We start from the raw sequence: 11,535 nt of genomic DNA on the forward strand, positions 1-11,535 counted from the left end.
GTCCTTTACCTGCCTGTCTGAACTCTGTCCTCTGTCTGTCTGAACTCTGTCCTCTACCCACCTGTCTGTCTGAACTCTGTCCTTTACCTGTCTGAACTCTGTCCTTTAGCTGTCTGTCTGATCTCTGTCCTCTACCTGGCTGTCTTTCTGAACAATGTCCTCCTCTATCTGTCTGCCTGTCTGAACTCTGTCCTTGACCTGCCTGTCTGAACTCTGTCCACTGTCTGTCTGAACTTTGTCTTCTGTCTGTCTGAACTCTGTCCTCTACTGGCTGTCTTTCTGAACTCTGTCCTCATCTACCTGTCTGCCTGCCTGTCTGAACTATGTCCTATACTGGCTGTCTGTCTGAACTCTGTTCTCTGTCTGTCTGAACTCTGTCCTCTACCCGCCTGTCTGTCTGAACTCTGTCCTCTACCCGCCTGTCTGTCTGAACTCTGTCCTTTACCTGTCTGAACTCTGTCCTCTGCCCGCCTGTCTGTCTGAACTCTGTGCTCTACCCAGCTGTCTGTCTGAACTCTGTCCTTTACCTGTCTGAACTCTGTCCTATACCTGCCTGTCTGAACTCTGTCCTCTGTCTGTCTGAACTCTGTCCTCTACCCGCCTGTCTGTCTGAACTCTGTCCTTTACCTGTCTGAACTCTGTCCTTTACCTGCCTGTCTGAACTCTGTCCTCTGTCTGAACTCTGTCCTTTACCTGTCTGGACTCTGTCCTCCTCTACCTGTCTGCCTGAACTTTGTCTCCTGTCTGTGTGAACTCTGTTATTTACCTGTCTGTCTGAACTCTGTCCTCACCTGGCTGTCTTTCTGAACTCTGTCCTCCTCTACCTGTCTGTCTGTTTACCTACCTGTCTGAACTCTGTCCTCCTCTACCTGTCTACCTGTCTGAACTCTGTCCTCCTCTACCTGTCTGCCTGTCTGTCTGAACTCTGCCCTTTACCTGCCTGTCTGAACTTTGTCTTCTGTCTGTTTGAACTCTGTCCTTGATCTGTCTGAACTCGGTCCTCTACCTCTCTGTCTATCTGAACTCTGTCCTCCTCTACCTGTCTGTCTGAACTCTGTCCTCTACGTCTCTCTCTCTCTGTCTGTCTGTCTGTCTGTCTGAACTATGTACTCCGCCTGTCTGAACTCTTCTTCTTCTGTGGTGTTTTATGGCAGTTGACATCCTTTATGTTGCATTACCGCCTCTTTCTGGATCTATCATGCACTGTTTCCCTACATTCTCTCAACCTGTGCACCCTGTCTGAACTCTGTCCTCTGTCTGTCTGTCTGTCTGAACTCTGTCCTCTGTCTGTCTGTCTGTCTGTATGTCTGAACTCTGTCCTCTGTCTGTCTGTATGTCTGAACTCTGTCCTCTGTCTGTCTGTATGTCTGAACTCTGTCCTCTGTCTGTCTGAACTCTGTCCACTCTCCTCTTAGAACCACATGGAAAAGATCACAGATGACAACATTCTCTGTTCTTAAGAGGAACTCAGGAACTTTCACTCTGTTCTAAAGAGGAACACAGGAACTCTGAGAACTTTTTTGTAATTTACTTATTTTCTTCTGAAGAACACAGATAGACAATTTGAAAATATGTGCCAATCAATACAAAACACATGAAAAGAAGAAAAAAATGCAAGGGAAGGATCCATCCAACAGCTAAATCTGTGCCTATATACAGTTACATACACCCATCATACACACCCACACACACACACACACACACAGACACACACACACACACGCGTATGGTCCTGGAGTAGAGATGGGAAGTAACTAAGTACAAATATTCCTTAATGTACTTAGGTAGGATTTTCAGGTATCTGTACTTTAATGAGTATTTCTTTTTCTGACAACTTTTTACTTTTACTCCCTACATTTTAATACAAATATCTGTACTTTCTACTCTTTACATTTTCAAAACAGGCTAGCTAGTTTTAATGCACAACAGACTGTCTACGTCTGTACTATCTTCGTAAATTAAACAAATTTGGAGTCGACCAGAGAATTCTGGCCATGTTTTATTCTTCTTTTATTGAAAGTATGTGTTGCAGCTGTTTTCGGAGAAACACTGCCCCCCACTGGCAGACAGGAGTAAACACAGCCTTCATCACTTTCCATTTTCAAATCCCACCAGACTGACTAGTTCTGATACCCGTTGGAGCATGCAATCACTCTGTGTGTGTGTGTGTGTGTGTGTGTGTGTGTGTGTGTGTGTGTGTGTGTGTGTGTGTGTGTGTGTGTGTGTGTGTGTGTGTGGATGGATGGCACTCGGCTTGTGGCGCTCAGAGCGAGGGGGGACAGCAATGTCTCTTTCCAGAAATCATGACCTGGATAATCAAGATAAATCACAGACCTTGTGAGCAGTTTCGTGAAGGAACTATTTCTTAAGGCAGGTCTAGAAGAGGGTCTGTCTGTCTCTCCCCATGAAAGAAAGAAAGTGGCCAGGTCGCCGATGATGTCGTGTCTGTCTGTCTGTGTGTGTGTGTGTGTGTGTGTGTGGGGGGGGGGGGGGTATATTCTACGTCCACAATCGAGCGATGATGTCATCAGAGATGTCACTCCAGCAATTGTGCCAGTAGACTAGTGTTAATTTTGTCAACAATTTTTTTATTCAGTCTTATATTAGTCCTGTGTCAAACGTCCTTGTTCATCGAGTACTGTGGCGCTGGCGAAGCACCTCTGCTCATGCATGGACGGGAGCAGAGTCCACGTGTTGGCATGAGGATCATAGCGCTCGGCACTGTCGAGGTAGAAGTTTCCATTCTTGCCTCCCATGTACTGCTGCCATTCAGTACTGCCACGCCGACAGAGCTGCGGCGATTATACATGGGTGCCACATCGTGCCTAGTACGGGTACAGAGCCCGAACTTCCGCACGGTGCTGAGACTGTTTTTGGTCAATGCTGTTGTAGCCGCCAACACAGTAGACGGCGCCATTTAGGAAAGCAGTACCGTGGTCTGCCCGGGGAGGCTCCTTAGTGTTTGGTACATTGACCGAGAGCTCACCCAGTTACACAGCCCTGGCTCCAGCCTCCGATAGCCAACAGGACAGCATGAGGCAGGCGTGGGCGAGTCAGAGTTGGAGGATCTGTTGTTGGTGGTGACATCATACATGGCCCCCTCTCAGCGTCGCTGATGACTGGCTCACACTCTGTGTTGTCCTTAACCAGATGGTTGTTCTTCATCTGGTTGATGAAGTAGTCAGTGGTCATCAAGCCCAGGCGGATCTTGGGCAGCAGCACGGAGATGTGACCTTCACGCTCCTCGGGCGAGTGGGCGATCCATTGGAGCACAGCTTCGAACACTGTGTTCTCCTGTCTCACGTTCAGATCGTCCTGCCCCAGGATGTCCGTCAGCTGCTCCAGAGAGAGTTCCAGGAACTCTTTGGAGGCCGCGGCGATCTCATCAAAGTGCTCTAGGATGAAGAGAAAGGCCTGGTATCTCAGGTCCGGGCAGTAGTAGAAGTCCACAAAATTAAAGATACCGATGCAGGATGCAGTTCTCCGGGCAGAGCCGCGCCTCCAGGAAGTCACAGCAGGAGTGTACGATGCCCATTAAGCCGAGGTAGTCCGCTGCTATCAACAGCTCCTGTACGTTGCCCTCGCTCACCGGGACAGAGCGGGCGGGTGTAGGCGTACTCTATGAGGAGACGCATCATGTCTGTCGACACGGGGCCAGCGATGTCGACAGAGGACGGTGGCGTTGAATTCGACATCATCCACTCTGATCACCGCGTGGCCCCTCCGGACGCAGCTCATTAAGCAGTGACAACATTGACCCTTCGTCTTGTTCGTTCATGTTGTTCATCAAACCTCCAATCCAGGGAAGCTCACCGATGACGTCATCAGTGATGTCATAAATCACTGATTATGTCACATATGAATAGACTGACATTATTATGACCATGTATGCCATCACTGATGATGTCACAATGCCAATGTTTAAAAGTGACATCATCAGCAATGACATCATCAGTGATGTCCAGACTCAGACTGTCCAGAAGGTGTAGGAACCCTGTGAGCTTTTAATAAAAAAAAAGAAAACACGTACACACATCCAGCAGAGCTAACTGATCTACAAAAAAACGAAGGAAGTGACCCGTGGCTCTCGAGGCGCTCTACTGCAACACGCAGGCCGTGTTGGCATGCGGCGCGGCAAGGAGCTGTGCCTCACACAGCGCCAGCATCCAGTCCTGCCGCTCGGCCGCGCTGCCCGCCCGCAGACGCAGGGAGCGCCCAGCGTCTCTGGGGGTGATGCTCCAGCCAAACACACCCGAACCCTCCTCTGTCTCCAGCACTGCCCCCTGCAGGCTGATCCGCTTCACCGCTTTCTGCAGGAACACATGAAACAAATACAATTAAATAGGGCCGATACAATAACCCATATTAACATTGCTATGATGGCTGATAACCGATATTAATATTGCTGTGATGGCTGATAACCCATATTAACATTGCTAACTGATATTTACCTATGTCGATATGATCTGTATAAAACACATTTCCATGATCATACATGTTTTTACATACTGAAAAAGACATCTACATACACTGAATTTGAAAAAGTAATGCATTTCTTTATGGCAGATGCTATTTGCACTCGAGTGTAAATAGCCTGTCTGGCTATTTACACCCAATTCACCTTGCCTTAAAATGTATTTTGCAAATTGGGGCGGGGGGATTCACCCCTTATGCTGAATTCACACTGGAAGGTGTGTGTGTGTGTGTGTGTGTGGGGGGGGGGGGGGGGGGGGTTTATAGACTCTGGGTTCCCAGATTGCTCTTTGGCAACAGGTCGGGGGGGCTAGCTGTCGCTATGGTAACAAACAACAACAAGGCTCGGCTAGCCCAGAGTGAATCTCTATGGCTCTGGGCTAGCCAACAGGGTAGGGAAGCGTTAAACTAGCTAGTTAAACAGTCTCAGAGTCACACAGGGCTGTGGTGGGTGTTGATGTCTGACCTGCGGTGTCTCGTACAGCAGCTGGCAGCCGTCCAGCTGGACCCAGGTCTGCCTCCAGCGGCCAGTGAAGCGGGAGCGCTTCTTCAGCCAGCCGCGCTTCCCGCTCCCCGCGGCGGCACACTCCTCCACACACTCCATCACGGTACTGGGGTCACGGGAAAGTTACAGCCTCTGGCTCTGACTGTGATTTCAACTTAAGAAGAGCTGCACAATATGCTGCGTTGCACCCCGAGCAGTGAAGTTTTTTCACTCCCATGCATGTTCTCGACCGGGAGATGGCGCTGTCAACACGGCCTCGGTGGTGCGCTGTTGGGACTAGACTAGACAAAGATAGTCTATGGTAAAAAACGATGACTCACTCGATAGTTGAGAGCGAGAGAGGGGGGAGAGGGAGAGAGAGCGTGTCACACTCACACTTTTGTGGATTTTTGACGGCACTCTTGTCATCTTTTTGAGGGTCTAGTTTGATTATTGATTCTTCTTTATTATGTTTGTTAAAGTAGTCACAGTGTTTCTTATTGTTGCTTTGGAAAGTTCTGGTTATTATGATTGAGTCTTTTACTGAATTGGGGGCCCTCATATATTGTTCATTCTGGACCATCATAATACATAGCCTACCTGAATTGAGGTTTTCCAAAGTGATAGGGAATACTTTTGCAAACATAATATTCCATTTTCTTAACACATAATTTGTCATGTAAAACTCATGTAATAGTAATTCATTAAAAATAGAAAATATAGATATGTAGAAAATATTAATGTATTAAATTGTTATCAAATAATTGATGAAATAGGCTATATATATAGTCTGTGTCTCTCTCTCTCTCTCTGTGTCTCTCTCTCTGTGTGTGTGTGTGTGTGTGTGTGTGTGTGTGTGTGTGTGTGTGTGTGTGTGTGTGTGTGTGTGTGTGTGTGTGTGTGTGTGTGTGTGTGTGTGTGTGTGTGTGTCTGTGTGTGTGTTTGTTTGTTTGTTTGTTTGTTTGTCTGTCTGTCAGTTATCTTTTTAATTTTATTTTTTTCTGGCTTGATTGACTCTGGTTGTAAAGATGTTTTATAAGATGTGTGCACCCTGTACCCGGAACTAGTGTCAGAGTGAGAGCTCTTCGCGTCACTCCCTGTCGTGTCGGAGGCTGGTAGCGTCACCCGCTGCTGCTGTTTAATCAGATCCGCATGAAGTGAAGCGAGTAGCCGCTGGACGGGACGAGGACCAGGGACTGTAGAGAGAGGACAGACACAGACAGACAGAGGGACTGACAGACAGACAGAGAGACAGAGCCAAAGTAGACTCTGTTCCGCTGTCTAGAGAGAGAGAGACGGAGGGAGAGTCTACAGACTGAGAGAACACTCACTTCACTTCACTTCTGCTCTCACTTCTGAAGAGGAGAAAACCGAGCGAGCGATCGAGCGTGTCTGTCGGAGGTAAAGACGACTCTGCGAGCTGTGTGAACAACTTGAAGTCCCGCCTGATATTTTGCACACATGACATAAAAGTGTCACGGTGGACTTCTGTACATAAGTCCTTTTTATCTCTAGTCCGTTAATGAGCGAACTTCCAGATGTGGACTTTCTGATCCAGATGTGAAAGTTGAATCGGACAAATTCATTTTTCTGGATTTAATCAGCAAAAATAAACGTAGTCTACAGCTGTGTAGACTACTAATTTTATTTATTTATTTTATGTTATTTTATTTTATTTAGGTAGCATTATTTAGGATTGCATTTTGTATTAGTAGCATAGCTAAGTCAACTATCATCATTGTTATTATTGATTGACCTGGCTGCTGCAGTAGGCTATCTCATATGTTTGGGGGTTGTGATCAGGTCAGGACAGGCTGCTGACTGTCTGTGTGATCGATATCTCTGACTGAACCACATTGCTCAGCTAAGCTCCTGACAAAAAAGTGTAACAAATCAGAAGTGTTGTCCTGTTTGAACTCTGGACTTTTTAAAACGAGTTTTAATCAGTTTTCTACTAGTTTGCCTTCAAATCACTCTGTTCCTGACCTTTAGCCTATAATGTGTGTGTGGAACTGCCTATCAATATAATCTAGAGTTGCTTGTTTTAAATACTGCATTTGTGTGTGTGTACAGATGCTGCTGGTGAAAGCAGCGGAGAGCATCCAGCGTTCCCCCCCGGCGGGCTTGAGGATTTGACTGTTTTAAAGTTTTTAAAGCAGAATTGTGAAGGACCCTGCGCTCTGATTGGCTGACTGGGCGGTGTGTGTCAGAGATGCTTGCCGGCGTCCTGGAGTTCAGTGGCGTCCGGCGAGCGGCAGTGGCGAGCGCGCTCTGCTGATGAGCCCTTTGCATGTGGTTTAGCTCCGCCCCCCTCCTGATGAGCCAACCGGAGCGTTTTGGATGTGGCTTAGCTCCTCCCCCTCCAACGAGCCAATCAGAGTGCTTTGGATGTGGCTTAGCTCCTCCCCCTCCAACGAGCCAATCAGAGTGCTTTGGATGTGGCTTAGCTCCGCCACTTTCCTGACGAGCCAACCGAAGCGTTTTGGATGTGGTATAGCTCCGCCCCCCTTCGCCCACCGGGAAGACGCCCGCTAGTGACCTGATGTCGTCCAGCAGCGGCTCGCCCCCGCTGGGCTTGCCGCGACCTTTACCCCCGCCAGGTCCAGTGCCCAGCCCGCCCACCATGCCCAGACACCCCTCTGCGCCCAGCCCCCCCGCCACACCCAGCCCCCCCGTCGCGCTGTGCGGCCGGCTGTCCGATGGCGGCCACGCGGCCCCCAGCCACCAGATGGCACCGAGCCCCACAGAGTCGCGCGGCTCGGCGCACAGTGGCATCTCCTTCCTGCTGCAGATCGGACTGACCAGAGAGACGGTGACCCTCGACCTCGCAGAGCTCACGCTGTCCGCCGTCAGAGAACTCGTCTGCTCTATCGTCGACCAGAAGGTAAAACAAGTCTCAATTTTGGTCACCATGTCAAGTCCAAGTTAGGGCGATATGACGATATATACTGTATCGTTTTCACGATAGAACATTTATTTTGTTTGATATGATGCTCTATCGTTTATATCGTTGTGTTGCAAATCACACTGTTTATGGCAATATTGTCCGTCATTTGGATGACGCTGTGCTTTCGTCATTCTGTTTTCTTTTTTACTCACGTCCACAGTCCACACACGCACCAGACTCTGTGTCAACAAGACCCTTGCGTCCCTTTATAAGTGGCACAAATCAGCCGGTGAGTAGGCTAAAGAGCAAGGAGATGTTACCTCCACTCCGTCCGCCTAGTCTACCCAGGCATTTGCGCTGTGGTAAGTCCGCGTTTGATCCGTATTTGCGTGTGTCATAACGTAACAGCCATGTTGCCTGCTTTAGCATCTTCTCCTAGCCATGAAGATCGATTGACAGCTGTCATGTCATGTTGTTGTCGCCGAGCTCCAAAAAAACTGCTCGCCGAGCGCTCGGAGCGTCTAGTCTGAACTGGACATACGAGGAAGAGGTGAATGTCTCCCCCCCCCCCCAGCCAGTGGTTCATATTTACAGTATCCGACCTGTTACTGGTGCTGAAGGCAGCACCAGTAACTTGTGATTCAGAGCTTCCACACAGAACAGACACCTGCCGTCAACAGCCTGGCCTTATCTCTCTTCATCTACCGGCTTTTTACAGTGAACCTGCCACCTGTGTTCACTGCCCGCACGCACCACACACATGCACGCACGCACACACACACACACACACACACACGCACACACACACTACAAAACTGAAGTCAGAACCTGAAGTCAGTTTGGTAGGTGTGTTTTTTTTGTCGGTGAATAAATATTCGATGCATCAGAGTTGTGTGCGGTTTATTTTCACACAGCCAGCACTTTATCAATCCAGGTGTGCGGTTTCGTTCACGATTTGGACTTCTTACATTAACAAAAAAACTAAAACACGTGCGCAGTAAGTTATGTACCGTATAACTTGCAGCTGGAAATAACTACCTTCCCGAAAAACAGACCTGCATGTTAATGCTGGCGTTAACAAGATCAAATTAGCGTAACAAACCATGGAAGGGCTCTAACTTGGTTGCTCGGTAACGTCCAGGTGACGACAGACTCGAAATGCATTCGAGTACTTTCACCGTTCTCGTAGCCAGGCTCATCCACTAGATATTACACAGTGCATTGTGGGAAATGGACTTCCCTCAACATCATGTTGCAATGCCGTTCCAATACTTACTAGCACAAAATGTCTGACGTTTTGAACACAGATAGTGATCCATCCATCCCAGGCACAGCCACTGTGTTTGTCCTCAGGCAGGTAACGGACGGACAGATGACAGCTCCACAGCGCTGTGGACTTATCAGTTGTGTTCATCTCTCCTGTAAGAGTCTCTCAAGCCCAGTCTGCTGTATCTCCTCCACCATGTTCACAGTCTGCTGTCTCTCCTCCACCATGTTCTGTAAGAGACGAGTCTCTCAAGCCCAGTCTGCTGTCTCTCCTCCACCATGTTCACAGTCTGCTGTCTCTCCTCCACCATGTTCTGTAAGAGACGAGTCTCTCAAGCCCAGTCTGCTGTCTCTCCTCCACCATGTTCTGTAAGAGACGAGTCTCTCAAGCCCAGTCTGCTGTCTCTCCTCCACCATCTTCACAGTCTGCTGTATCTCCTCCACCATGTTCACAGTCTGCTGTATCTCCTCCACCATGTTCACAGTCTGCTGTCTCTCCTCCACCATGTTCACAGTCTGCTGTCTCTCCTCCACCATGTTCACAGTCTGCTGTATCTCCTCCACCATGTTCACAGTCTGCTGTCTCTCCTCCACCATGTTCACAGTCTGCTGTCTCTCCTCCACCATGTTCACAGTCTGCTGTATCTCCTCCACCATGTTCACAGTCTGCTGTCTCTCCTCCACCATGTTCACAGTCTGCTGTATCTCCTCCACCATGTTCACAGTCTGCTGTATCTCCTCCACCATGTTCACAGTCTGCTGTATCTCCTCCACCATGTTCACACGCTGCTGTATCTCCTCCACCATGTTCACAGTCTGCTGTATCTCCTCCACCATGTTCACAGTCTGCTGTATCTCCTCCACCATGTTCACAGTCTGCTGTATCTCCTCCACCATGTTCACAGTCTGCTGTCTCTCCTCCACCATGTTCACAGTCTGCTGTATCTCCTCCACCATGTTCACAGTCTGCTGTATCTCCTCCACCATGTTCACACGCTGCTGTATCTCCTCCACCATGTTCACAGTCTGCTGTATCTCCTCCACCATGTTCACAGTCTGCTGTATCTCCTCCACCATGTTCACACACGCTCCGGTGCATTGGGAATGAGTGCATCAGCGAAATCGAACCCGGGTGAAAACTGAAAACATCAACTGTATTCATTGAAATGGCTCAAAGGCCCACCACGCCGACTCAAACACAACTGTTGCACGTCCTTGAGAGAATCTCTGCCGTGGATCTGGCACACTTACCTGTAACGCAGCCATTACATTATCTTCACCCCTCAGTCTTCCTGCCAGATAGCTATTAGCTCATGGCTACTTTTTTGCGCGCTCTTCTTATCGGTTCACAGTTAGTCACTTCACGGCGTTCCACCGAACGCGTTTCCTTGTCGGACTTGTAAATACTGATATGACGTAACTTCCGTCACAGCCCAGCCAATCAGATTTCACCCACAGCATCTTTCGGGGATCGCCATCTTGGCTTCCAGAAGGTCGACATGTGATTCAGGCCCTCCGTCGCTGGAAGCTTGGGTCACGCGAGACTTCTTATCTGTTATCCTTTTCCTTTATCTCTCCTGTGAGAGAGCGGGCACTTATCGGTCATCGGCTCTGTCGTGAAGGTCGTGAGGTCAGATGTTGTCTAGACTCAGTTCTCAGTCTAGATGTTGTCTGTCAGTTTACAGACGTCCGTCTCTGTTTGTGATGTAGATCGGTTGTGTGTGTATGTATGTATGTATATGTATATGTATATATATATACATGTATATATATATATATATATATATATATATATATATATATATATATAAATATAAATAAATTATATATATATATATTTATGATACTGACACAAGTATGATGAAGTATGTTCTCTTCTTATGTAATAACAAATAAATAGTCATAAATAATAAGTGCTAATGATAAGGGTTTTCCATACAAAAACCTGGCTTTGCATCAGCTTGGCATGGCAGCCCAGCACGGCTGGGGTTTGCGTTTCCATATACCTGTGTCGTTAACTGGCAACGCACCTGTCTGGAGTGGCGTCAGCATGGATATGGCTGAATTCTCAATTTCCTATAAGTCCTTCACGCTACAAGGCTTCTGTTGGTTCATATGAAGGAGTAGCAGCTCAGCAGTAACATGACATGGCCCCGGGCAAAGAGGAAACGGTCAAATGAAGCAGATATGTGAAAGTACAAACTGAAACACAGGAGAGAAACTAAACCTCAAACCACAGAGATTCAGACAGAGGTGACGAAAGTACTGAGAGCTGAACACACCGACTGCATTTACATGGACTTGAGTATATCCCGGTTATCAGACTTATCCTGGTTTTGATCATATTGGGGATATGGAGTTTACATGGAACACATAGAAATCTGCTTATTCATATCATATCCCTGTATACATGATAAATAGAGAG

This window comes from Poromitra crassiceps (assembly GCF_964638095.1).
Source record: "Poromitra crassiceps genome assembly, contig: HAP1_SCAFFOLD_291, whole genome shotgun sequence".
NCBI classification, from domain to species: domain Eukaryota; kingdom Metazoa; phylum Chordata; class Actinopteri; order Beryciformes; family Melamphaidae; genus Poromitra; species Poromitra crassiceps.